The 26,969-nt window shown below is 40.7% G+C and overlaps 1 long non-coding RNA gene across 1 annotated transcript; it reads right to left on the reverse strand.

The window, feature by feature from the left end:
• Positions 1-1,444: 1,444 nt before the first annotated feature.
• On the reverse strand, positions 1,445-26,709 carry LOC113963591. Its single transcript, XR_003532870.1, has 5 exons — positions 25,982-26,709; positions 23,785-25,594; positions 12,923-19,475; positions 11,257-11,688; positions 1,445-2,289 (listed from the first exon to the last, which is right to left on the reverse strand). It is a non-coding gene; the product is annotated as an uncharacterized LOC113963591 (long non-coding RNA).
• Positions 26,710-26,969: the final 260 nt, after the last annotated feature.

Here is a 26,969-nt window from a genome sequence, read left to right on the forward strand (position 1 = left end):
GAGGGTTATGTGTCAAAAGGAAAGGTCTCAAAGCTGCCTCCTAAATCTTTTACTGAGATTGCAAGGCTTGCCGTTAAAAGGGGTTAAAAAATATTCGTCTCCATTTCATAAATGCAGCATCAGCCAACAATAATCACTGATTTATAAATATTGATCCTGAAAGCAACATTTATACCCAGTCACTGTGTTTATACTGAGACCCGTGTTTTGAACAATAAGTGAATTACTACCTTCATTCATTCTAAGGGTTATTTGGCCAAAAGAAATATATCAGAGATGACAGTTCTTTACCCAGAGAGATGCACACTGGACAGTTACTTCATTTTCAAAAAATACCTACTGTGTAATTTTCAAAATGTAGAATATTTAAGGATTGGCTTTCTCTTCATTGGCAGATAAACAGTTTTTCACATTGTATGAGTTACATTAGATTCAACAGGAGACATTAAACCTATAATGCTATATTTTAAAACATTTTATTGTATTCTAACAATATAAAATAGATTTGGCGTTAATAAAATCTGGCACAACATTTTGATAAAACAAGAAAAGAAATACATTAAACAATTAAAACCTACTTTTCAGCTCTTAGTTTTCATATATTTCCTTACTATATTTGTGATGGATATATTGCCTAGATTACTTTTAGGCAGGACTTTGTGTTTAAATAACTTCATCTCTCTCCTCACCTTAAAGGATTTTAAAATATTTTACTACCATTGAGCTCATTCAGAAGAGATTAGTAACCTCAGTGCATTGTAATTCCAGTCAAAGCACAATTAAGATAATAATTCTCAAGTCTGGATAACTCTTTACAGCATAGTTTCATAGATATTCTACAGAGTTACAAAATAATTAATAGATAACAATTTTCATGAAGTACTTGCTGACATTTTAATCTCCAGCTGTCATGGGGCAGGAGATGCCTCACAGAGATAGCATAATTGAGACACTGCTCAGGTGATTTATAATTTGGCCCTGGTTCCTCCTGCTGGATTGTCATAGGATGTCCATGAAAAGGACAGTAACATGCATTGTTCTGTAGTAACCATCAAAGAAGCTGTATTTAGTGACATCTGCACCTATGGTCCTGCAGGTGAGGATTTTGAGTGCATGTGGGTTTAGAATGAGGAAGGAGCCAGAGAACTGATTTTGGAGGGAATGTTTTATTATCATCAGGGAAGTGCATTTTGCAAGGCGATTAATAGCATTAAGACAACAACAACAACAAAAAAGACTTTTTATGTCATGATTGAAGAACCTGTAGACTGGGCTTTTTGTTTTAATCAGTGCCTTTTGTTTCTTTCCACCCTGGCTGCCAGCTTCATCCCACGGAGCAGGAGCTGGGATGTCTGTTCACAGCTGTCTCACTGCATGGCTGGCAGGAGGTGCTGACGCTGAGCTGAAACCAATTCGCAACCTGCTTTTGGGAAGCAGATGCATGGATGTAATTATGCTAATCAGTGGACTTTTGCCCCTCCCACTTTTCTCAGCACTTCCAGATGCAGTACTTTTATTGTAATTGAAACAGTAATATGTCACATTAATTTTAATTTTCTGTGACACCCCCCACAGTTGGTGTGTGTCTTCGTAACTCAGGGCCCATTTTACAGATGACTCATGTAGTAGTCGAAGTTATTAATTTGTTACAAGACTGCCTGCAATCCAAGATTTTACAGTGTTCCTACTTTGTTCACAGACTTAAAATCTGGAGCCGCTCATGTTGCTTATTAGTTGAGCAAAATAATTAGAAGTGTTAGTGTAACTATTGTTATTTAGGGCCCCGGGCCATGGCGTTGCATGCTGGAGATTCAGTGGAGTCTCTTATCCCATCTGGGTGGCTCAGGGCTTCCAAGCCAGCCTTCATCTGGGCCAGGAAGTACCTTTCTTCATGACAAGTCCCACAGGCTGTGATGGAGCAACAGAGGTACACCCGCATGCCACATGAGTCAGGATACCAGAATGTACCCCTTAGGTGCTAATTAAAGTCCACTTCACATACAGGAATATACTTCCAATTAACATAGTAGCTCTGGAATGCATTGTGGGATGTGGAGAAGAGCAGGAGCTATTGCAGAAAAAAAGTAATCGGTGCATTTAAATAACAAGGCCCTTGTGATTAGTCTGTGTGGTTGTATGAATTATCCCACAGTAACCCAGCTCCAGGTTCCAAAATAGATGGTCATGTGAAGGTTTTTCCAGGACTTCCAAGAGCTGGGCTTCTCAACAGTCCAAAAATCTGAGGAAATTATGCTTTTTCAGTGTCCTTCTCTTGAGCTTCCCATGTCACTGCATGGTAAAGAGCCAAAATTACTGTCTTTTCAAAAAACTTGAGGAAAAATTTATAAAGGACAAAGAAATACATCATTCAGAATGGTGTCCTGGGGAAAAAAAATCCAAAAATTTCCTTTCATGGGTAACCTCAAAGTTTATTTTTTTGTTTTGAAATTACTTCTTATTTTGGAATTTCACTTGGATTAGAGATCCAAAGAGTCTGCCAATTCAAGTCTCAGTTGTGATTCAGCTGTTACTCATCCATAAAATGAATAACTTTATGTCCTGTTTCTTAATTCTTAGAAGTTTATCATTAATTTATCATTACCTTTCTTCACTCTTTCTCAAATACTAGCCAAAGCACTATTCAATAGGGAAATAAGGAGACAGTCTATCTGAAAGACTCTGCTGAAGCCCAGGATGTTTATTTTTCTACAGAGAGCTACTGTATTTTGCTTTTTATTCTACTTTGCTTAAGAAAACACTGTAGCAAGCCTTTCCACCATTTTGCACCTAAAAGCTCTGAATCCTATACCAAAGATCCACTTCAATAAGAAAACCTCTGCCATCAAATGATCCCCAGTGTGCCCATGACATTTGCAAGCAATAATCACATCAGACTCCATTTCCTGAAGCTCCCTTCATTGCCTTCAGATGCACTTAAGTTCTGCTGTCTTCAAGTTGTCTTGCAATGAATATTTATAAAGCTGTGATTTCAATTGTGTCCACACTTTGTGATCTGTGCCAGAAAAATAAAGGGTCTCAACACCAAAGAAGGTTTTTCAGTTTAGCCATAAAGCAAGCACAAATACACTCTAAGATGTAGGTAGCTAGCAAAAGGGTGCTGGCCCTTACAGTTCATATGCTTTTTGTGAAATCACTTATTTTGACAAGTATTTAAACAAGCACATGATGACAGGTACACAACAACTACTGAGTACCTTTGTGTTTCTAGTATTGTTATCGTGTCACTATGGTAAGCATAGAAAATGCTGTTGCCTCCAACGGCAAACAAGGAGCTCTTTAGTAAACTGCTACAGAAAGTCGTGCTCTCCCTCTTTTGACTTCTTGGTAGAGTCCTCTCAGAGACTCCATTAGTCTTCCCCTTTCAGGTCTTCCCAGAGCAGTCTCAAAGAACTAGAACAAATCTCACTGCTGTAAAACCTTTGGACACAAACTATAAACAAGCAGCACAAAAATCGTGCCAAAAAGTATCCGGTTTTGAAAAATATTATCAGCATCCTGGAAACCAGAAGCCAGAATGAGCCAGTCTTTAGCCTTGGTTAAATACACTGAACTGAGGGAAATGATGGGCTGAATGAGAACAGATCATGAGCCCACAGCAAGACAGAAACATGCTTCACCCTCTCTGAAGAGGACATATTTGGATGGATCTGCACATGTAGCAAGAAAAATAGAATTATTTTGCAGTGCTCCAACAGAGTCTTCTCTTTCAATTATTTGCTTTACTTTGTCCTGTGATTTCTATCACTCTGGAGAAATTCATATTTGGAACACACAACTATATAATCAGGATTTTTGGGGAAGAGATTGATAAAATTAATAAGAGATAAAAGAAAGCTTGAGAAGATGTTCACATCTGAGAATGAAGAATCCAACTATTACAAAATCACAATGTATATTACCTATTCCTGAAAATCTTCTCAGTTGATCACTATGCTGAAAAATATGTGAAAATGTAAGCATGAGTGACTGTCAGCATCCCCGTGACACAGAATAACAGTGATAAAATAGGTAAGAGTCTGCTTTGATGCAAGGCATTGTGTTTGAAAGACGATTCCTGGTTTAATTTTGAGAGGGGAAGCCAAGTCTAAGCCCATTTCATTTTATTGTACTGAGCAGTTGTATCCTTTTTATTCTTTACAGTGTCCTCTACCACACCAGTTTCATGAATGGAAGGCTACAGGAACTGCATTCATTTTTGAGACTGGTTGCTGAGGGACAGTGATAATGAGGTCTGATAGGAACAGGTGGAGAAAATGGCCAGGATGTAGCAATTTAATAGATTTTATATAAAAATATAGCATGGCACTTAAGAGCTCCAGCTCTCAGCAATTAGTGAAAGTACAAGGTGATTACAGCCCTGTTACGGCAGATGTCTTCCTCTCTCAGTAGACCCAGTGCCTGCACATACCTGCAGTACTGCACCAATTACCATCCTTTGTGACGAAATCCCTTTCATTTGCATTGAATTAGGTCATTGCCTAGTTGCTTTTCCCACAAGCACAGGAAAATGCATAGATGCTTAGAAAAAGAGAGGAAGGATACTTCCCATTTCCCAAAGAAGCAGAGACAGGCAAGTAAAACATCTAAGAAATGATGCTAAGTGTAAAACAATCCTGCCCTTCTACTTCTGTTTTCTTATTCCCACTGATCTGCACTGCTTCTCAAAACATAAACCTGCTCAGTATAAGTATAACCACAGGATCAAGGACAGCAAAATATTAACAGCTGCACATTAACAATGACAGGCTAAGCCAATTAAGCTGTAATTAAAACACAGCATAGCCTGACAAAGGTGGCTTCATTAGAAGAATGACTATGGTGGAGGCTGTTTGCATACTCTGCCATCGGCTTGCAGGAGGAATGTCTGCCTTTTTTTAAGGCCTGGGTATTGGAGTGGTGTCACAAACAGGAGCGTAGGGCTCCCAAGTAACACTTAATCTTGCCAGAGTGCTTTACAAATATGCGGCTAATCTCATGGCACCATGAGGAGGTAGGTGTTATCTCCTTCTGCCCAAAGTCAAATGACTTGTGTAGATGCACACATGGAGTCTCCAGGGAAGGGCCAGAAAGAGAATACAGAATGTTGTTGGGGTTTTCTTCTGTCTTATCCTAATTGCTCCCTACTGAAACCATCATTAACTGCAGAACTTGTTTTCTTTCCTCAAAAACTGAATGATATAATTTGCCAGATAGTGCCTTAAATGCAGCTGCTTCAATCCACCACTGAGGAACATCTAGCATTAAAGGATTATTTTATCGCTTGTTGCCTACTATGGCTTCAACCAGGCTTTCCATCTCGGATTGTAAAACTGGATTCATGTTACTATCCAAAACTGGCAGTGGCACAAACTAGTTTTACAAATCAGAAAAAAACTATTTTCCAGCTATTCCAGCTATTTTTGCCGAGCAGTGAAGAAAGTCCACCAGCAGCAAAATGTCTGCTTACATAATCAGCTTCAGTTAACTGGGGCTGGGTGTTCATATGATTAGTTTAAAATATTTAATTAATGTTTATAAGAACCTCCCACGGGTTCTTAGTGCTCCGTGTTGCATTTGAGTTGCCTTTCGTAGATAAGACTGTAAGAGAACAGCCCCATAACCGTTTTGTAGAGGGGGGGACTGACGAATGTAAAAAAACCCCTGTATCACAGTTTCTTATACATTTATTGTAGCTCCTGTTTTATGAGTGCCTCCCTCTAACTGTTAAACAGCAGCTGTTTTCTTACAGGCACCACAGCAGAAAAGAGACTTGAAAACACATTACAAATAGATGAGATGACCTCAGGGGCTTCTTTCATGCAGAGGAAGTTGTTACGAAGGGAAAGGAGATAATAAAGTATCATCACAGATATCACATTTAAAAGGGCAGCGAGACATGTAACCTATTGTTATCAAATCTTAATCTTCCTGACAGGTGTTGGCTTAATAAGACACAAGGAGTTGTGGATTTTCAGTTCAGTTTAGAGTTAGTGAGGTCTTCACCAAGGTTGTAGGTTTGATCCCTGTATGGGCCATTCACTTAAGAGTTGGACTCAATGATCCTTGTGGGTCCCTTCCAACTCAGAATATTCTGCGATCTGTGATTTTAACACAAGCTGTAGCACTTGCTTGAATTAATGCATTTCCCAGCCCCGTAGCAGTAGCTGAAGCAGAAAAATCTCTTGGAAAAGTATTTCCTTTGGATTTTGAAGTTACTTGTGAATAAGAAGCAATCTTTAGCAACTTGTCCAGGTGTTATTTTCCTTCCCAGCTTAAAAGATTTACCAGGACAACACTGGGAAGCTTGTGTTATCCTTAAAACTTGTTTTTCACACTGCATTCTCCTTCTTGCTCGTTACTCTAATGGCACCTTCATAAGCATCGCATTTCTTTCTGTGTATTCTCAGCCTGTGAAGACCTGCGCGAACTACACAACTGTCATAAATTATAGGAGTGCAGCTGAAGGCAGCAGTGGTAACATCAGGTCCTGCATACAGAGTCCTATTTTTAAATTTCTGTTTTGTTGAGAAGGGAGGGGGTTTCCTGTGAGCATAATGAAGTGGTGCTTGGCTGCATGCTACAAATAATTTCTCATGCAAATTTTACCCAAGTCTGTGCTTATGGTTCGCTTATAGCCTTGAATGGAGAAAATAAAGTCAACCATATGGTGCAATAGTTCATTATTTATAAATAAATAAATAAATATGTGATATGTCATCTTCATAACAAAAACCATAAAATAACTTTCTCCAGAGAAACAGACGTATGAAAATAATATACAACTGCAACACAGCTCTAACCCATCTAAGCCAGAATCTGTTGGAATCTCAAGGAACTTCTCCGCAGGCATCGGTGTGCACTGGGCCAGGCTCAGGATTTTCTGAGCATCAGCTACTAAGAACCTCAACTATCCTGCTCCCTAAACACAGTTTTTGTAGTTTACTATAGCACATCAGTGAGATGTTCATCCCAAGACCTTATTATGTGACTCAAGAAACCATGGTAAACAATACTCTAAAATAATGTTTAATTTCATCATTGAATCTTTCCAATAAATACAATGAGATTCAATCATTCATTATCTACCCCAAAAGTGGATTAAAATGTGCCGATCACTGAAATAAAAACAAAGCTTTTAAGCTAATCTCAGTAATAAACCATCCAGTCATCTCTTTCAGGTCTGAAAATATATGTGCTGCAGTAAAAAAAAACTATTATAATTGTTAATTAGCTCAGTATAGTTAATTGATGTGTTCTGCAGCATCCTTAGAATTTGAATTCTGCAATTGAAAGTAATAAATTAAATAAAATTAAGAAACATACTTTAATTTTTAATCCCATTATACCTGCACTGTATTTTAAGCATTAGGGAGCCTGAAATTCACAGTAGACATTTAATGAATAATCAGATCTGGAGATATAATTTGTCATAGCCACAGAAAGGGCTTGGTAAAAACCAAGCCTGACAAGTTAATTAAGTCTGAATATATTGGATAGTAGGAATATTTGCTGGCATTTATATATTTTTTTTTGTTTTAAAATTTTTTTTGACATATAGAAAAAATAAGAAACAACTAAGAAAGTCTACAGCATATAGCATTACAAATCTTGAAAAATATTTAAATATTTAATAGCTACCGGATGCATTTTTTCATGCTTTTCATACAAAATTTCCTTCTCAGAAAACCCAGACAATATTTAAAAGAGTATTTTCATACATGGCTTGGCCTTACAACCCTTTAACCTGATGAGTCATTCCAGATCATGCTAAAGCTTACTCATGAGGAGGAATGTAATTTTTGGGCCCTTAACATCTGACCTCACAAAGTATGATGCAAACTTTACCACCACAAGTGAGAAAACTAAGCACAGTGGCAGGGTGCTGGAATCTCTTGCTGGAAGAGATGAAGCTTTTATGCTACTTCATGGGTAGCTCCCTCTGTCTACTATCACCTCTATCCATGTGCAAAGAAGCTCAAGTGAATCAAATGCTTGCAAGATCCAGCCATAAGTGTTCCGACTCCTAAAGGGCCTAGACTGGCAACACGCTGAGTCTTCTCCAAACTGGCTATGTACCTCCAAACTTTCATTAATGTTTTTTTTTAGAGGGTTCGCATTGCCAGGAACTGCCTTACAAAACCTGAAATCCTTGCCTTCACACAGATCATGAAATGTTTCTCTCTCTCTCTGCCACCCTCCCTCCACACAGACAGACACCCATACACACTGTCTATACATGCACCTATGGGTATAAGGGCGTATACCTCTGTGTGTATATACACATTAAAAGTGGGTTTGTTTGCTTCCTCTTTTTTAGGCTTCAGGAAGCCTACAGTCTCAAATTCTTCCACGATGGCTGCCAACATCATTCTTTGACAGGAGGGGAAGGACAAGAGGTAATAAACTCATAAAATCCCATGACTCAGCTGGGATTCAAAATAAAACCTTGTCACTCATAAAGAACATGTGAACACTGACAGCGACTGAACCAAGTCCACAGCACAAGTTAGCAATGATTTCCCATTTTGAACTTTTGTATTTTGAGATATATTTTTGCTGCTACAAAAGAACAGGTAATAAGAAACTTGGTATTTCTGTGACATTAAGAAACTGTTATCCTTTAAGTATTATTGATCTTTCCAAGCAGTTAAAGGTTTTACCCTTGGCTAGTGGTTTGTTGAAATACAGCAAAAGATATACTTCGTAGAAGTCGTCACAAATCAATCTCCTGATACCAAAAAGCCACGTCTAGTAAAACCATGTGGTCATAAAACCTCCTTGCAGCTGTTGCCTTTGCAGTGGACCCTGTCCAGATCCTCCCTCACAGCACAGAGAACATAACAGAAGATATATTGCAGCCTGGGATGCTCTATTCTATAGGTAATTTTTCTTCTGGGATCAAAGCTGAGAGAGAACTCCTATTCCATTTCACGCTCTCTCCTTGTAATAGCTCCCTGACCACAAATGAGGGATCTTCCCACTGTTTCATAGGAGAGACTACTGTGAAAACCCAAATCACAATCCACGCTGTGACTAAAATCAAGTTCTTTGGGCCTCTACAACTACAATGCTGCGATGATGAATGGTACTTTCTCCACTCACACATATGCTCCCAAGGCATAGTATTTATCCCCATTCTTCCTCCATGTAACAGCTACAGGCTGGATTAGTAAATAAAGCAAGTGTGGAGCCTGGAATGGGAGGTTAAACATCATGCTGGAAAGTCAGCAGTTTTAGTCATCGGGTAAAATCTCCCGTGACGGCATTCCTTTCTGAAACCGGATCCCAGAGAGAACAGCTTACAAAGCTGAAGGGATGCCAGGCAATGATCTACAGCCCTGGCCTTCCTGAAATGTATTCCTCCCCAGCATCTGTAAGCTGTCAAGTCATCCGTGTAGTCCTCATGTATGTGTAATACATCCTTGAGCCATGACTTTTCTCCTGTGGTTCGAAGCTGTGTTTTCATGTGGCTCTGGGTGCTTTAACTATGTGCAATGTTGGGATACAGGTCCAAACAAAATAATTTTATATTGGCTTCCCTATTTTTAGAGGACAGCTTATGTCCTGCTTGGATGAGTGAACAGAAATGTTTGGGAATGGCCTCCAAACATCTTCTTGTAAGCTGAAAGTCTGAAAGCTACAGCTAAATCCAGGCAATCACATGATGATGAGTGTAATCAGGACCATATATCTGAAGGATGTCTTTAGACTTTTCCAGAAAGTTGGGATCTGTCACAAGAACTACAAAATTTTTAAAAACTGAGTATTCTTTCTGTTCAGACCTGTTATTACATACAGTAGTATTGTTGCTAGCTAAATATGATTGGACCTGATGATCTTAGAAGTCTTTCCCAACCTTAATAATTCCATGATTCTACAAACCTTTAATGATCTGGGGGCTTTTCTTCTAGATTTTGGAACCAGAGGTGGGGGAAAAAGGAAGAGAGAGAACTTCTCCTTGAAAACTTGGACATTTGGACTTTTATCAGCATTAATCTGATTCCCAAAGAAATTGTATGCTAAATCATAAATCAACTAAATGAAATGAAGTAATTTTCATAACAGAATCCAGTGCTGAAATATCCAGTCTACATAGAGTTTGGGATGAATGTGTCATGTTTAAGACTTTTATCCAACCTCTGGAATTCATGTGCGCTTTTTCCACTGGAGCTGTTACACCACAAAATCAGTCTCACTGTTGCATTCACAAGTTGCCCAGAGAGCAACACAGTGCTCAGAAACAGAAGACAGCTCTTCTGCATGGGATCTGGCTGGCTGCATATAGAAAAGTCATGACTGTCTCCAGGTGCCTATTTCCTGAATAAGTTGGACAAAAATGTAATTATTTTGTGATTTTATAAAATGTTTCAAAAGGATCTCTAGGGGTAGTACTGCTTATAACAACATCCTGAAATGCCATCTGAAGGCACTGCTGCTAACAAGGAGTATCTGCAGCTCAGGACTCCTTCTTTCACAATCTGGTCACCAAACCCAATACTGAACCTGCTGTGGTTTCCCACAGTTGTTGATCCTAGAATCCATGTGTAAGGTATACTTTTAATTACTAATATAATTATTTCCACCAATGTATGGGTTATGTTGTAGATAAATTACATTTTTGCCTACAGGTAGCATTCATGTCATTATCCATATAACATGGGCACAAAACCACATGCTCTTTACTGAAGAAGTCTTTACTGTCATTTCTGTACACTTCTCTCCAGAAATTCTCCTGTAAGTACCCTTCAAGATTTAAAGAGGTACAACTTTTATGTGTTGATTTTTTCTTGACTTCACATGGAACCACCAACTGTCTTGTCTGAGAACAAGCCCAGCCCTTACAACCAGCATACTTCCTGTTCCACATTAATTCTCCTAATTCCATAAGGCACTAGGGATGGCTTGTCAGAAGTAGATTGTTGTGTGTTGCAATGATAATTTAAGGGAATTTTCAGCACACAATGATATTTGATTTTTTTCCTACTAAAACAGAGAGTGAGAGGTCACCTTATACTCAAGGTTACCCTTCACCTTGGTAAATATGTTACTCTGAAAAAAAATCAGCTAAAGCTGATTAAAGCTGCAAGCAGTTTTCTAGTGAAGAGCATATTTTCAGTTAGATTGGCATGTTGGCCTCCCAGGACAGACAACATATACTACTTGGTAATTTCTTTAGGATATTCCCTCTCTCCTTCTGAGATTACTGAAAACTTGACTTGCCTACAACATTCTCTGTAGTCTTTGAAAATTACTTACAGATGACAGGAAGGAATCTGGTGGCCTCTCATATTTGTCTTGAGTCTTTTCCAATTAAAGAATTCGGGCAGCATGAAAACTGTCTATTTAGTCAAAAGAAGCCCATGACCAAAAGCTGTTCGGCAGTCAAGCACAAAAAGTGGTGGGACCATGGAGATACAGAAAATCAACAAAGTAAGATGAGCAGAAAGCACAACTTTGTGAACACCCAGAAAAGTCGATTTCCTGTTGTAGCTGGCATCCTTTGTTCCACTTCCAATAGCTGTATTTCTTTTAGCATTTTTAAAATACAGGTGGTTTTGCTCTTCATGCCTGGATTCATAGGAATGGAACACGTTGCAGAACTGAAACAGGCATATATCAATTCTTCAGCATCATACAGCATTTAGCTGCTTATTGGTTTTTTATAGTATTTGCGGAAGTGTCTAGTAGCTGGAAGAAAGAGTAAGAGGAATAGTCCACGACTGATCTCTTGATCACTTTAGGAGATAAGCGCTTTTATAATTGAGTAATTTTTAACCTGTATAACTTCCTGGGTTCCTCTTTTGTCAGAGTCTTTACTGATAATAAAATGTTTACAGTATGCTAGGTAAGTTGAAGGCAGTAGGATTACCATGTGTGATGGGACCAGAGGCTGCCAAAGGTCCATCTCCCTCCTCTGCAAAAGGAAAGCACTGGAGTCATACCACAGGGATGGGAGGTGCAGCATCACAGTCTTAGGGGTATAGCAGATGGCTGGACAGATCTCGGATATCTTTGGCAACAAGGGATCAATAACGCTCACACTCAGAATGATGGGAAAAAATTAGGAAAATTGGCCTTCCTTCAGCAAGGAGACAGGCACAGAGACAGGAGTCTTGGACATGCAGCCAGTATTTCTATTCATGAGCCCCGAAGGCACTGCTTACTAAGCAATTTCCCCATGAAGAAAAGAAAAAAAGCAGAGTTTTCTGTATTGGGTCTCTTGGACCACACTAACTGTTTAGAGCCATCTGATACACTGGGAGAAGGAGAAAGAATTCAAATATCTGAAACCACCAGAGTGAGGACTGTAAAAAATAACAACTAAGTTATCAGGTGATGGTATGTGCTATAATTACTAGATCATATGGAAATAAAGTTCAGCAGCTGTTATTTTACCAGCATTACTAACTCTAGTTCTCCCATAGACAAAAAAGGAATAAAACAGCTATCTGCTGCCTACAAATCTGAGATCACAAGCCATGGGCCTCAGACAAGACTTTGGCCTCAAATGTCTACATTTTACTATAAAGACAGATATACATTATAAATTAAATGAACTAAAATATTCATTTGCTTGGTAACTAAAATAAATTTTCTACCTATCATTATGCTCCACAAAGTACGAATAAATGTGGACTGATGTCAAATGAGTCACAGAAAAAATAAAATAATGCTGTTTATCTTTACACGTCAGCTGTTGTATTATATGAAAGTCATTCTACATTAAAGAGCTTATAAAGTTAAGTGAGATTTTACTGCCACAGTAAGAAATTATTCTAGGCCTTTATTTTCTGCGAAGAAGTAAAAGAGAACAAAAAAACCCATTAAATACAATTCTAATGTTAATCTTCATAAGAACACCTATTTTATTTAAGACAAAAACTTAAACAAATGTTTTATTGCAAAAGTATTGGTAACCCACCTGGATCAGTGCCTTCGATCATGCTAAAAATCTTTGACCACACAGTAAACAAACTGGCAGAGGTATGAGTGATTCTTTCACTCCAAGCAAGAGGACAAGACAGTTTGGCAAATTGCCTTGGTTGCCGTTCATTTACCAAGAAAAGTATATTAGCAGCAAGTCTGGTCACCTAAAAGTAGGACTCTGCAGGGATAGCTCCCAGTTCAAGGGCCAGATTCAGGTTCAGAAGAGTCTTCTGAGTGTCCCATCATTGCCTTGACTTGACTTTTGCAGAGGCCTTCCTCTGCAAAAACCTGAGCAGGTCTTTAACTCAACCATTAACTTCCTAGCAACTCAGTTGCCTCTAAGTTGCAACACCCAGTGCCTAGGCAGCTGAGGGAATAAGTAGTTTGAATTTATTAGGGCAGACGGCACTTCCTCCAAGTGATGGTGCTGTATCTTATTAATAACACATTATCCAGCTTTATACCCTAATTGCTGCCTCTGAGCCAGAAGCAGTAAAGGAGGGCAATGCTGCTCTCCATGCTGGGCCTTTCCCTGGTAGCCATTGTGTACTTTGCACTTAAGGCAGTGGGCACAAAACAGAAAAAGCACTTCTAAAAAGAAGTTCGTTGGCCTTGAGTAGGAGGGCTTTCCAGTCACTAAGCTAATACTCTCTGAAGGGAAAGGTAAAGCAGGACAGCATCTTAACAGTGCTTCTGGATGTCAAGGCCAAAATCTTTTGTCACAATATTTAATATGTAGGCCATACATCTTGCAAAGCAGAGCCTTATAAATCTTTTCTGTTTCTTGCAGGAAGGAAAAAAGCAGAAATTTGGCTCCTTGGAAATGCCGACTAAACAGCAAACAAAAAAGCAGCAAAAGGGCAACCTCCACAGGAGTGGTTATTTGCATTGAGGAAGCTTTTTCTGGGGGTTTCCCTTTGCTTCTGGTCAGAAGACAGTTTTAATGCGGCTGAACTTTGCGTATTGAATTTGGAATGAGTAATACAGGCAGATTGTGTGCCCAGTGGGAGATTAGAAACTTTTGTATTAACATTTACTTTGAAAAGAATTTGCAGAAAGGTAACTCATGCTTTGTCAGCTGTGGAAAATAACATCACTGATAATGCCATGAACAGGCTTCTGACAGAGCTATAAACACTGAGACAGAAATTTAGGATTTTTTTAAAGGTATCAGCTGTGAATTCCCAGCCTCAGGGTGAGTCATTTAGACCAGATGCAGCATTTCAAGGAAACATTTCTAGTGAAGTGACTAAATAGTTGGAAAAGGCCCAACTGCAATGCATTCATAGGCATCCCATGGGTCAGGTGAAAGAATCTGTTTCTTAGGGACACCTGAGCCAGGTGGTATTCACAGATGATGTAGAGATGGAGTTGCCCAAATAGAGGGAAGCCTCATCCAGGAAAGCAGGAGCTACAGAGCTCAACAGCACCCAACAACTGGAGCGACACGTGTGAAGAGCTCTCTGCAGAACTTAACAGCTGAAGAGTTGTGATTTGGTGAAAATATGATCCATGGAAAATACTTAGGAGGCTGAAGGGGAAGGAAATGTACTGCATGAATAACACCAGGAGCTACTAAGGATGGGCTAATGCAAAGGCCAAAAGAAATTCATCACCCATCAGCTTCGGGGTGTGTGAAAACTCAGTGGATTATGTTGTATGATCGGTATTTCTATTGCTATTGTACTGGGAATTGCCTTCATGTAGGGACCCTGGAGGGGTTCTGGGCTATTTAAGTGAGTAAATGTGCTCTGGAGCAGAACTGAGCCCCTCTACAGAGAGCTGGCAGGAAGAAATGTGGCTCCAGGGAGTTCTTTGGGCTTCAAGTGCTTCTAGAATGAGTATGGAGTGACAAAGATTAATTGCTCCCTGTGACAGTTCTAAACTAGGTCACTGTGCAATAGTTTGCCTTCGTAAACCTGTTGGAGTATTTGAAACTACAGCTGTGCCATCGGGTTTCCTCTTTGTCAGGATGCTGCCTCATGTGGCATCAAAAGTTGAGCTCTAAGTAAGAACAAAAGAAGAGATTGACATTACCAGACTCTAAGGACAACAGCCAAACATTTCACAGCATGTCATGGCAAAGAAGTGTGAAATATCCCGCTTTGCCCAGGTATTAGGGAAATATTCACAGAAGACAAAGAATGGAAGCTATTGCTCTAATACAACCCATTTACCTTAAATTTGCAAGGATTTGAGCAATGCAGCTGCGTGTACTATCAGGTGACATACCACAATGTGCCCTTTTGTGTCACAGTGGATAACTGAGGTATTACATTGGGTGGTGGAAAATGGCCTGACCACAGCTCCATCATCTTTAACTTCCCATACTGGAACTATTAAAAAAATCTTACTCAGCGGCTTCCTGAACAACTGAGCCAAAGCTTTGCAATAATTGTAAGAAATGTAATTCCAAATAGCAGCAAACTTTTCTGCAGTCAAGAGCTGAATGTGTTATTGGTTTTGACCGGGAGTCTGCATCATCCAGTTACACTGACACTGACAGATTAAGACAGAGCACAAACCACGGCAAGGTCTGCAGAGTACTTTTCATATTCATGCATACACCAGAGATATTTCAGAGGATGAGAAATTACCTAATTTAAGAGACAAAACCTGAAGATACCCAAGAAAACCCATAGGAGGAAGATCCAGCCTAGGCCAAAAGGTCTCTGAAGCTTTTTTAGAAGATTAGCTAAGAAGGTTTAACTCTCTGGGGATGTCAGTGGCTTCTGCATGGAAACTTTAAAGAGACAAATTGCACACAATAGATAGACCTGGACAGCAGAACAAACATTTCTATCTCACTGATAATTTAGAATGAAGAATGTGGGGTATCTCCCAGACTTGAGCAGGCAGTCTCATGCTGGAGCCTGCAAGGACTGCTGGGCTTCCTGCAACCATGAAAATTACAACTGTGATCAAACTGCTAATGCTTTCAAATTCTTGCTGAACAAAATAGGGAAAAGTTGCAGAGAGCACCTGGCAGTGATGCTGTATGGTTCTCTGTGTGGAAAATTGCTGTGTTTGTATTATATTGCACTTTTTTGTGTTTGATGGGTGAGGAGAGGCAAAATGAAGTTGGGCCAGAGCTCTTACTCAAAGTGCTCCTCTAAGTTTTAGACTTCTTTGTGTGAATGAAAAAATAATGTGGTAGAAGAAAGCTTTACATAGATAAAACTATGCCTGTAATAAAGTCTTCATCCTAAGATATTTACTTTATTCCACATCTGATCCCAGATGAATGAAAAAAGCAACAACAGGAATTTCACAGTACCCACCCAGACTTTCTTCAAGACCAGTTCTATAAACTATAGGATCTGTGTGTGCAGGGATTATACTTTTTGATCACATAACTGCATAGACTGAAAAGAAAAAAAATAAGTTCAGACTAAAAATTCACATTGCTGTATAAACAAAAACCAGCCACCACTTGTTCAGTGGGACAGAAACACATCTGGTCTCCAATCCTGTAGCTGCCTGGCTGAACAGGGCTTGGGAGCACTAAGGAGCTGCCACTGCCTAAGAGGAAGGGAGTGCCCAGTATTAGTCACCAGAAACCAGGTCTGAATCATTTCATGGAGTTCTGATTCAGCAAGTTAAACATGGGTGAGAAACAGGAGATGAGTCCTCAGCATTCTGCACTGAAGCAGACAACTGATGGGAAACCCAGGAGGAGACCAATGACATGACTCCAGAGATGCAGCAGGACCTGGGACTGAGATGGGCCACCCAGCTCTTCATGGGCTTGGACCCAGGCATGAGAGATTGGTGTGCTGGGGGGAGGATGTCCTGTCTCTGGGCAAGGCAGCGATGACAAGAGGTGTCTGAGGTGGCCCTAGCAGACCATGGCCATGTCCAGGGTTTGCTTTTCCCCATCTAGTTTTGCTCACCCTGAGAAGACAATATGAAGGCTCACACTTAGGCCTCCTGTGCCCAAGAACGACTGCCCACAATTACGCAAAGCAAATGTGCATTTGGAGAATGCCACATCAGCAGTCCTCCTCGGGTGTGCGGAGGATTAGTGCCAGCCTCGTATGATGTTTACATAAGAGGATTTGATCTATGCTTCCTAGTGTGATTCACAGGGCTCTGCCTTGCTGGAGTAGCTAAAAGTTAATTCCTCTTGCTTCTGTACTTGGCCCTGGTACTCTGCTTTCTACAGCAACTGCACTGGTAACAGTAACATTGCAGCAGGTGTTATGGTCCAATTTTAATACAGATATTTTTGATTGGCATTTTTGTTTCTCCACATATTTTTTCCGATTGTACTTTTTGAGCCTACAAACTTATTTTTCAACTGCAAATCCTGCTTTCTTTATTTAGATGAAAACCAGAACACTAACATTTAGAAATACAAGGTTGCCAGCACTGTTTAAACACCCTTCCTTAAATACATAGGTTTGGAAAAACAAAACTGGTGCCTCTGTACTTTGACGAGCTAAAAATGACACTGGTTTCAAAGATATGGAGCATAAAAAGAAATTAAATGTTAAACTATAAATAACTCAGTTTTCACTTGGGCTCCAGAAACTTTCTATACAGGTAGTCACTATGGCACCAACTTATTTATCAATCACAAAATGTAGTAATTCAATCACAAAATTGAGAATTTCACAGAATGTCACTGTAGCACTACATTTTTTTGTTTGTTTGTTTATTAGGGATAATAGTTTCAAAAATATACTTTCTCATATATTTTCTTATAAATTTATAGGTTTTCTATTCAAAGCCTTGGTATTCCCTCTTCCTGCCGTTCAATGTACCAATCTTGTATCTGTTTTCTGCCTTTAACCAGTTCACAAGACTCTAAAACGCAAGAATCTAAGAAAGCCTCACTTACCAAAATTTTTAAGTGATTTCATTTCCCCATACTTTAGGAGTGATGTGCAGGTAAACCAGAAGGCAAAGCAAATAACCATGTTTTGAGCAGGATCAAGAGTTTAATACTTGAAAGTTCTGGACATGACTAGATCTCGTTTGGCTCAGACTCAATTATGATACTGAATCACCTCTATCTGGCATGACTGCTGCTATGCAACATTTTCATGAAGCTTTTATGTTAAAATGCAGGTTTTTGCAGATAATTTATCTTGGGTTGTTCTTCTTCCTGTTGCAGATCGTTTTTTGTTTTGTTTAATTTAAAGTGTGGTGTGGCTTTCTGGATACTTCCAATATCAGCAGATGTTGCTTAAGGAAGAAGCTGAACTCCCTAGATCCATCTGGTGTCATTTGCCCACATGGTTCCCTGGGATGTTTCTCTTACTACTGTTTCCACGAAAACAGGCTGATGGCTAGCTACAAAATCCCCAGCCAGGAAGTCCCCTTGGCTGCTTTTCATCCAGTCCCTTTCTTCTGACACATCCAGCTTTGGTGGGCTACAAGGAGTCAGGCCTCCTCCTGGAAGAGCTATTGAGTTTACTTGAGACACTCATGCAATCATGCTGTGTCAAAGTACAATGACAAGCAAAGGAATGTTGGCAAGAGAAAATTATGTATAAGCTATGATTAAGACATTAACAGAACCATTATTTATTACTCAATTTTCTATCACAGCAACCAAGATCAAAGGTTTTTGCCTTTTATTCCCCTATGAAAACCTTATCTGGATCAAGCTGAGTCATAGTATTCAGTTTTTCTGTGGAACTCTCTCCTACATGGGTTTTTCAGGAACTTGCAAATGTACTTTCTTCAGCTCAGCCCTCTATGACCATCTCCTCCCCATTCACCGCCTAAATCATTTATGCACATATAAGTCTGTATTTCATTCCTTACTGTTTGTTTTGGAGCCACAAGAAACCCATTTGTCATTGAAAAGCTTAATTTCATTTCAAAGTAATTTTAAATATGTCAGTTTAGACCTGCTCTGGTTTTAATTTTTTCTTCATTTGGTCTCAATATATTGTCATTTTTACATTTTACTTGAAGAATCCAAAGGGATTATATACTATGAAACATGAAATTATATGCTAAGAGTGTTGTTGTCACAGGAACAGTTTGCTTCCATTGCACAGTGACTGGCAACTCACTGTATCTGTGTACAACTGCTGTAGTAGCTGTGTGGGAGCTTACTACTGCAACTCACGAAAAGTGCCCGTGCAGGGTGGTGCATGCAGCTGCTTACAGTCTGAGCCAGATGGATGTTATCCAGACTGGTCTGTGTATCAGGTAACTGCACTTACCAAAAGCTCAGAGCTGTGTTGATAAGTCCTGCAGAGAGAACAGTTATGGTAAATACAAGCACAGTGTCACAGTGCTGTGGTTTCAGTTTTCATATCAGAGCTGGCCTGCAGCCTGGTAGCTGAAAGTATAAGAGCAGGCAAGCAACTCTCCACACTCATCCATCTAGATATAATCCCTGAGGTATGTAGAAGGTCTTTTAATATTCCAGATAGGGCATCAGTTCCCAAGTGCTCTGTCTTCTCTGGATTCTTAGTTCTCTCTGTTAACAAAATTCCACCTCCACCCTGATGTGTGCCCAGACGCCTATACCTGAGTTTGGACAGGCAATGCTGACAGCTCTTGTGTTGCTGATGGGAAAGCAGCACCTGGAAGGAGAGCAGCAGGTTCTTATTAAAAACAAATTTCTTCAAGAAAATCAACTAGTTACTCAGGAGCCTCAACTCCGGCTTCCTTGGCCCTCCAACCTACCACAGCTCCTCATCCAAGGCAGCACTTCATCTTTTGAATCTTTTTGTACTCTGGTGTATAATAAAAGACAGCGATATCTCATACTCAGCCATATTTCAGCTTATGCAGACTGGGATTTGATAGACACTAGATACAATTTTACGGGACAGTACAACATGCTAGCCCAGTTAGAATGAGCTGGCACCAGGAACTGCAGCAAATTCCTAAAGTACTGGCTATATCCCATTTGCAGAACTGCTCAGCCCCATGCTGTTACTTAAGCATCTGGCAGGAGCTGTGTTACTCCTGTCCTGCTCAGCTGGTGCCACTTCTCTTTTTTTTCTGCCCTGACAGATCTGGTATCTCCTCTGAAGAGCGAAAGAGAGGAGACAACACTTACGAGCTCTGTACCTCGTCTCCTCAGACTTCACTGTTTCCCCCAGAGTCTTATAGCACAAAAAAGTACTGCACAGCACATTTTAAAAGAAAATGAAGCAATCACGAACAAACACGGAAGCTGAGGGAATACAGCCTTGAATGATCACACTAGTACAGTCTATACTGGGGCTAACCCTCACTGATAAATATATCTGTAGTGCTTCTTTGGAGCCTTTTCAGTGTGAGAGATGAGCTAATAGGCACTTGGAGGCATGCTAAAGTGATGTCAATCAGTCCACAGCAATAAAATATCAGGGAAGATCTTTCTAAACCTACAAAGCTGCACCATAAGAGCCTTTGGTCTCATCTTTTTTTTTCTCTTTTGCATGCAGAACTGAAAGAGATGCTTACCCACAGCAGCAAAGGGGAAGTTACAACAGTGAAGAGCCATCATTTATACAATCCAACCCAGAAATAGAAATGAAAGAGAAAACCAAAGAGCAAAAGAGAAGTGCATATCCGAGAGGCTGTACACAGAACGACAGTACTAATGTTAACATAGGCTACCTGAAAGGACAGGAAAATCCAGACATCCCCTTACTCATACTTCATATCATAGCGCATATAACTGAGTTAAGATGGAGAAAAATATCTAGAGTTGTCTGAAGGACAATGAGAAGAAGCTAATCATCAAACTCCTCAAGCTCTTCCAGAAGAGAGATTTTAAAGACAGAGAAGACACACCACATGCACAGAAAGCAGGAAGAAACAGATGGAACTGTTTTCAAATCGTAAGGCAATTAATCAAATTCTACCACCAGAATTTCACCCTGCCTCATCCTGCAAGTTGATCTCCATGTGCAGATGTCTCTGACATTGGTCTCCTTTGAGGATCAGGGGCCCAGGCATGAACCAGAAACCACAGTGGCTGATGTGTGCCCCCTTTGCGTGCTTCTTCTATTGTTCTGTTCAGCTTGTGCATTGAAATTAACAGCACCTCATAAAAAATGCCTTCTTGTGACATAGGTTCCACATGCATTGGCAGGTAATCTGGGACTGAATAAACTCTGGCCAAGAATTTCAGATGGAGGTGTCTGTGGCTGAGCTGCTGAATCTGCATGGAGGCAACTGGATAAACGATCAAGCATACTGATGATTCTAAAATTGCCATGAAAATCAGTTGCACCTCACCAGTCTGAGTATTAATTAACATCTTTTCACCCACACACAGAAACACTTTGGCACTGGCACATCATTGCAATGCGGTTGAATGTTCTCATCAGAAAAGATACACTTGGCTGAGTTTATCACCATTTTTAGTAGAATCCCATTTAACTGAAAGAACAGGTTTTCAATGAAGTTTCAACACTCAGAAAACCTTTAGGAACATAAGGATACAGTTCTGTGTATCTTTGGGAAGAATAAGGTATTGGTTCATCTATTATCTGTTCAGGCCCATTCCTTTTCTATTTCTTCCTCCTTTCTCTGTCTTTCTAATCAATCAGTGGATTCATTCTGCAGGCATGGATGCTTCAGCATGGGATGCCTCCTCTAAAAGCAGAAAATTTAACACATGGGATTTACCACAAAATGAGCAGATACACAGATATCCAGCATGATTCTGTGGGTATACCATACCACACTACACCACATCAGCAGTCTTGGATTTCTACCAGACTATGGTTGAAAGAAGTGCCGTATTAGGAAGTTCCAGCTTTGCTGAATCAATGTGGAGTATGGGTGGAATAAATATCACACACCTTGCTGTCACACCAAAATATCTATCCACTACACCAGAAACTGCCAGGTTGCCAAACATTGGAGGAGGCAGTAATACTGTGCTGACAGCAAAATAGGGTTGAATTGCTGCACCCTCGGGGAATGAATCTGGAAAGTCTGGAGCATACTAGCAAGGAATCTAAACAACATATGGGCGAACAGGAGCAGTTCCCTTCACTGACAGTACTCTTATGCACAAAGCTAACTTGGTGGTTGTGGTGGGATTGAGACCTTTGTGCCCTATCCCCCAAGTTCTCTATGACCCAGCGCACAGCACTGCATAGGACAGGGCACGAGGATACTGCAAATGCATTAGGTCAAGTAACACTGGTCTGTCACACCACACAAGTAACACCTCATATCACTATACTACAGCCACACAACACCCATTTCTAGCCAGTCTCCTCCATGGTTTCACATGTATGCTGATCACAACTAATTAGGTCACCCAAGATCAGATCAGTCTACTCGGCCTGGTGCCAGGATCACAGTAGGAGAGAGGGACAATTATATGGCAATTGCATGACACTGATGTAGCAGTAGGGAAACCCAAAGTGGTGGTCAAATGAATGAGGCCAGTACTTATTTCATGCATCTTTCCAGGCATGTATCCACAGCAAAAGTTCACACTGCAGCTCACAGTAGTGATACTACAGATAGCACTATTGCCAGCAAAATCCTTCCTTTTATTAGAGGGAACTGGTAAACCAAAATCACACAGACTGCCATGATTTTTATCATGGCAAAGCTGAAAGCAGGCTCTCACTGGGCAAGTGTGTATCCTAAATTACAAGCCCAATCAAAAAGTCATCATCCCTTTCTCTGAGAAAGTAACTTCTGGATTGTTACATTTAATTCTAAAATGTAAAATTCTTACAGAAATTGAGGACATCTTTTCCTACTGGGTTAACAAAAAGCATATGATGATGAGTGGTTAAGCAAACAGAAAATCAAAGTAAAACAAATAATAAAACCCCCCAAATTTACCCCTGTTTATCTTGAAAATATTCATTGAGTAAAACATAACAAGGGTTTGCTGAAAATAAATCTTGTAGAAAATCCTGAAATATTAAAATCCCAATATATCATATCTCCCCTGTTTTCTTCATGCAAAAGTTTTGCAATGCTACAAATGTTGGAAACAAAGCCCTCCAATGACTTGAAGCTGGCACAGAAAATGAAACAGCAGGGGAGTCCTGAGCCACTAGTGCTCAATGCAGGGTTGCCTTCAGCACACAGGTCCAGTATCACCAAGTAAAAGACACACCACAGATCCACTGGGTAGTAAACCCTGTTTTAGGGTGCTCAAAAACACAGCCAAGTGATGCAGAGCACTGATGTGATGCAAGGTCATTTTGGCAGCTCAAGCTTATTGAAACTTTTCCAAAAGGACAACTTTTCCCTAGCAGACTCAGTGCTGGTATGTGCATTGTTTCTGTGTCATCCATCATAACATTGAGGCAAATGAAGCAATTTAAGGAGCAGCAGAAAGAATTATCTGGAAGAGTGGTTTTATAGAGAAGGGTTAAAAGAGCTTAATACATCCAGTTTTGTTAAAGCAGAGGTACATGGAAACATGTCTCCAGCCAGCAAATACTTAAGTAATGCAAACCTTAAGGATGGAGAGGAAATACTTGGGCTTCTACATATGGGAACAAGTAGGAGTAAATGAAAAGAGGGTGGGGAAAGACCGACTGTCAGAAAATCTTATTGGCAGTGAAGAGCAGAGCTTGTGCAAATTTTTCAGAGGAATTCTTTTAGTTATTTAAAAAATAATTTGAAACATACCAATAAACAAGCTAAGTAAGTCTGGACTAGCAGGAAAGTTGATTGTATTACCTAACAGCCTTATCTCTCCCCATTTCTTTCTTTGCTTAGTTTATTTTCTACCAAGCAATCATGTACAACATTTGGTAAAAGCAAAGAGAAAGTAACCTGAGGTACATTCATGACCTCACTCTCAATGTTGATTTAAGAGACTCTATTTCCCACTGTGAGTTCATGCCATCCCAGCAGAACAGGAAAAATGGACCTCACAAAAATTTCTCATTTATTCAAGTGCAACATCACCTGGATTTGATCGGTGTCCCACAGAACAGGTAACTCCGTGCAGGAGAGAGACAAGGTGGTTCAAATGATGGATTATTGCTTTTGGAGTTGGTCAGGCAGATCACCTCTACTAAGTACCAGCAGTTGAAGAGGTTACAGGTCCTAACTAACCACACTGACACTCTCCCAGGAATTTCTGCCTCCATATCAAAGGTGGCAGAAACCACAAATCCATATTTTAGTAGTTCTGGTTCCTTGCCCAGAAAAAAAAAAAAAAGAGTATAAACTATCCACAAAGGTAACTTGCATGATAATTGAAAGCTGGCACTTTGGTGTGCTTAGGAGGAATGTTTTAAACTACTACACCTCAGTAAATGTAGCAGTCATCAGGTACACACCTTTTCACTGAAGGTAGGCAAGGCTGAAGGTGGACTGACCATAGCTCTTCTGGTGTTAAATTTACTCTGTTCATGCTGACAAAGCTGACAATGGCTGCAGGAATCAGAGTACAGCTCCCTATTTGAAAGTCTTTCCGATGTGTTCTCCAGTGGAACTGGGCATTTCTTCATCTAAAAAGTTGGCTGTTGAACTTTAGTGTCTCAGTATTTATGCAATTTCTGTTTATCAACACAACTAGATTTCTATAAGAACTATATTCTACACCTTGTCATAGTTAATTGTAAGAAGCTTTTTTTCAGTATAGAAATTATATTTTAAAAATGGTTCAATAGGCTCAAGCAATACTCTAATATCCAAATGTTAATATTTATATGCGCTGCATGCATAAACCAAGCAACTTGAAGAGTCTCAAACATGTATAAAACAATATAACCCAGACTAAATCAGAAATAAATTAATGGAATGCTTTTTGCTTTATCATTTACAGACATTGGACCATATTGTATTGTTTTTTCCTGCACAGAAAACAGTGGGAGTTCTGGACAAAGATGAAAAGGAGAATATATACTGCAACCTGTTTGTTTTCTACTCATATCTTTTTCAAAAGACGGTCTGTGTTTCAAACAAATAAAAACTTCCCATATTTTAATGCTGTAAAGTTTAAGATTAATAGATACCATAATGGTAGGACTCATGGTTCTTCTCTCATGTATATTATGGCCTTTTTTAATAGCATAGTTGGCATTTCCATTTTTACTCTAAGGTAGATGTTGCCATCCTTACATCTTAGTTTCATTAGAGTTCCCATTCATTTCAGTGGGTAGAATGCTCTACAGCGTGAATTACAATGTCTGGATGCTTGGTTGTGCAACACTGGATTTGAAAGACGAGAAATAGGAAGGAGCTGACTTCTTTTTCCAGAAGAGTAATGCATGTACAGCAGAAGCCTAGTTCAGATGTAAAATCAAGATCATACAGGGTCCACTGTAATAAAGATGCAGCATTAATTGCTGTTTGTCTTTCTCAGTTCTTGGGTTTGATCGTGCTCTTTGATGTACATACCTATCCCCCACAGAAGTCAACGTGTGGGCTTCTGCTCACAGCAGTGATCAGGCTTTTTATCTACTGTGGTTTGGGTGGTTCTGATAACTGTGGACAGAGATTCATGCTCATAAGTCACTGATTTGTGTATACCCATTTTCTATGCAGTATTTAAAAGACTATGCAACTTTGAAAGATTAGTAATTACAGAGAAGTACTTAACTTGATTTCTCCTCCCATGTCTTCAGGAAGTGACCACTGCTCCTGGGAAAGGTTTCGACCCAGTGTTTCCAACTTTCCATTTCACTCTTAAAAATAAACCTCCTTGATGCTGTGGCCATAGTTCAACAAAACAGCTGTATCCAGACTTTCAAGGTGTCTTTGGGGAGTTCTAAGAAAAAAGAACAGTGTGTGTTAAGTTTGTGCAAAAGCCATAGCAATACTATTTTAGTTAGATTGTTAGTCAGGCCTTTAGAGACTCTGGGTTGATTACACTACCCAAGTCTTTTATGCTATTGTGACAGCTGAAACTCAATGACATGTTCAACCACTTCAAACCAAATGTGACATGTTAATCAGGTAGGGAAATGAGCTAAGGAATAGCACATGGGTGCATACTGGTTTTTTATTCTAAAAATCTAAGGCTTTTCTTCACTAAACTATTTGTGCTACAGACTTTTCCTTTTAACGCTTCATCCAAGATGCCTTTGGCACTGTAAGTCCTGATCTTGGACAGGCAATACCCAATTCGTATCTCTCACTGGGAGCCATGGCACACCTGGTATCACAGGTCCTCTCAGGACTGATTCCATGGACCCATTTCCCAGCGCAACATCCTCTTGACAGACACCAATCTCACACGTTTAACAACTTGCCTTCTCCCCCTTCGCAAATTTGCTCCATGCATTCACAAAGGCCTTATGGCCACTCGTGTCCCTCAAAGGCATAGGGGGTACACGTCTTCCCTCAGCAACGGCAGAGGCGCGCTATCACGCCCTGGCTCCAGCACAGGCCTCACACCGCGCCTCAGGCGGGCAAAACCTCCCTCTCCTCCAGTTCTATTGCTGCCGAGGGTGCTGCACCGACAGGCCCGGCCCAGCAGCGGGGGAAGGGAGCCGATCTCCTCACGGGGAGGGCTGCCGACACCCCCGCTCCACAACACCCTAGGCTTCCAGCAGGGAAGACAGGACCCGGGAAATGGGCAGAAACACCGGAGAGAAGCGCCCCCGCCCCCAGCGAGGCCGCCGCGCACAGAGGTAACGGCTCGGCGCCCGCCCGCCACCATCTTGGACGCGGGCAGGAGAAACGCCAACAGCCTCCGCAGGGAAACAACAACAGCGTCACCACAGCCCTCCCGGCGACAGGGAGAGAGCGCTAAGGAGGTGGGGTGACCCCGCCGCGAACAGACGGCGTTTACAGAAGACCTAATGTCGCGTATAAGAAACAAAAAATAAAATAAAAAAAATAAAAAAAATTAAGCCAAAACAACCCGGTCGCCAGCGCTCTGCCTAGACCGGGAGGAAAGTGAGGCCACCTTGCCCGCACTTAAAATGGCACCTGTTCTGCGCCCTCGCCTGGCTGGGGGCGGGGCCTCCCCGGGGGGCGGGGCGGCCGCCTCTCCCTCCCCCGCCCGGGACACGCGCGTCAGGAGCCGCAGCGCGCGCGCTCGCGGGGGTGCTCGCCTGGCCCCGCCCCCGCCCGGCCCCGCTCCGCCCCTCCCCGAGCTCCTCCGCGCGCGCGCCGCGGCCCGGCCGGAGCAGACGCGG

Source organism: Neopelma chrysocephalum, unplaced genomic scaffold (genome assembly GCF_003984885.1).
Source record: "Neopelma chrysocephalum unplaced genomic scaffold, ASM398488v2 Primary Assembly neopelma1_25, whole genome shotgun sequence".
Lineage (NCBI taxonomy): Eukaryota > Metazoa > Chordata > Aves > Passeriformes > Pipridae > Neopelma > Neopelma chrysocephalum.